Here is a 2,672-nt window from a genome sequence, read left to right as displayed (position 1 = left end):
AGTAGCAGGTTACACAATTAATCTACAAAAGTCTGTAGCCTTTCTATATACCAATAACAAGCAATCAGAGAAAGAGCACATGGAAACATTTTCTTTCACAATAGCCTCAAAATAAAATAAAATATCTTGAAATAAATCTGAACAAAGATATTAAAGAGCTCTGCAACGAAAATTTTAAATCTTTAAAGAAAGAGATTGAGGAAGATACCAGAAGATGGAAGGACCTCCCATGCTCATGGATTGGAAGAATTAATATTGTGAAAATGACCATCCTACCAAAAGCCATTTATAGATTCAATGCAATGCCAATAAAAATCCCCATGACATTCTTCATAGAATTGGAAAAACCCATCCTAACATTCATATGGAAGCATAAAAGACCTCAGATAGCCAAAGCAACCCTGAGCACTAAGAGCAATGCTGGGGGATTACTATACCAGATATTAAACTGTATTACAGAGCTACAGTCATACAAACAACATGGCACTGGCACAAAAATAGACCCATCAATAAAAATCCCCATGACATAGTTCACAGAATTAGAAAAAAACCATCCTTAAATTCATATGGAAGCACAAAAGACCCTGGATAGCAAAAGCAATCCTGAGCACAAACAGCAATGCAGGGCGGGGGGCGGGAGGGATTAGTATACCAGTTCTCAAAGAATACTAGAGAGCGATAGTCATAAAAACAGCATGGCACTGAGAAAAAAATAGACAACATAGATCAATGGAACATCACTGAAGACCCAAACCTGAATATACACAATTTCAGCCACCTGATATTTGACAAAGGTGCCAAGAACACACAGTGGAGGAAAGATAGCACCTCAAATGGTCCTGGCAAAATTGAATCTCCACCTGTAGAAGAATGAAACTAGATCCTTATCTTTCACCTTGTACAAAAGTCAACTCCAAATGAATCAAAGACCTCAATGAGAAGCCTCCAAAACTCTAAAACTATTAGAAGAAAACATTGGTAATAACCTATAAAATATAGGTATAGGAAAGGATTTTCTAAACCGGACATCTACTGCTCAGGAAACAAGGTCAAGAATTAACAAATGGGACCTCATTAAACTAAAAAGCTTCTGTACATCAAAAAAAAGCAACCACAGAAGTGAACAGAAAACCCACAGAGTGGGTTTTCACAAGCAACCCACACAGAATGGGTCTCACCAGCAACACATCTGACAGAGGTTTGACATCCAGAATATATAATGAACTCAAAAAACAAAGAATCAAGAAAGGAAGTAACCCAATTAAAAGATGGGCTAAGGAGCTGAACAGAGAGTTCTCAAAAAAGAAATAAAGACAGCTAAGAAGCATCTTAAAAGGTATTCAAGATCATTAGTAATTAGGGAAATACAAATTAAAACCACTTTAAGATTTCATCTTACCCCAGTCAGACTGGCTAAGATCAAGAGAACAAATGATACCAAATGTTGGAGAGGATGTGGGGAAAGGGGAACACTCATCCACTGCTGGTGGGGCTGCAAACTGGTTCAACCCCTATGGAAAGCAGTGTGGAGAACTCTTAAAGAACTACAAATGAACCTACCATTTGACCCAGTTATACCACTCCTTGGCATATACCCAAAGAACTCATCCTATTGCAGAGACACTTGTACATCCATATTTGTTGCTGCTCTTTTCACAGTAGCTAAGAGATGGAAACAACCTAAGTGTCCCTTAACTGACGAGTTCTACTCATCAGTAAAGAAAGATGAAATCATGAAATTTGCGGGTAAATGGATGGAACTAGAAACTTATACTAAGTGAAGTAACACAGACTCAGAAAAACAAACGACGTATGTTCTCCCTCACTTGTGGATCCTAGTACCAAATCCTTACAAGTGAGTATGTAGCTAGACATAACTACAGAAACCAGGATAATGAAAAGGAACCAGGGAGGTAAAGGAAAAGAAAGAACCTGAAAGAGAAGAACAGTGGGAAACAGGTGTTAATAAAGGAGATATGGATAAAAATGGGGTATTTTAATGGGAGCAGGGAGGGAGGGTTATACAAGGAATCTTGGGGATAAAGGGAAAGGAGCTCAAGAGAGGAGAGACCATAGGAGAAGGGTATTATTAAAGGAGAAATGGGAAAAACTGGGAAACCATGGTGGAAGGGTTAGACAGTGAGAGAGCTAAATAATGCCTAGCTAGTTTAAAATAACCAGAGGGAACCATATTAGTCCAACAACCTCGTGACAAATTATACATACAGTTAGCTCAAGGAACATAATATATATCTGGTCAAGGTTTACCAGGGAACATTTGGGTTGTGCCCAAGCTTTATCTATGTAGTGCATGGTAATTAAAAGTACCAGACTGGTGGAACTAACCTTCTTGGATGTTTAACAGACATACTTTGAGGCCTATACTAATCTGGTCAGGGGGACATAAAGGACAGTTTTTGCTCCTTTCCCTCCAAGGTCGACTAAGTTCCAGGAGACTATGGAGCATCTCTCAAAATGTGCTGTAACTATGATGAGTCACCTGTCCTCTTGATCAAGGAGGCCGTGGAGACTCCACCAGATGGACTTGAACCAGTGTCCTGTCTACAAAGAGGAGGGTCAACATAGAGGAAACATCTTCTACATGCTTCCAAGTGGAGCCAACCATGGTCGAGCAGGACCTTTGACTTATCTTCACATAGGTGGAACTGATA

The sequence above is a fragment of the Nannospalax galili genome, unplaced genomic scaffold (genome assembly GCF_000622305.1).
Source record: "Nannospalax galili isolate Female #2095 unplaced genomic scaffold, S.galili_v1.0 scaffold1688, whole genome shotgun sequence".
Classification (NCBI taxonomy): domain Eukaryota; kingdom Metazoa; phylum Chordata; class Mammalia; order Rodentia; family Spalacidae; genus Nannospalax; species Nannospalax galili.
Note: the sequence above shows the minus strand (reverse complement) of the source record.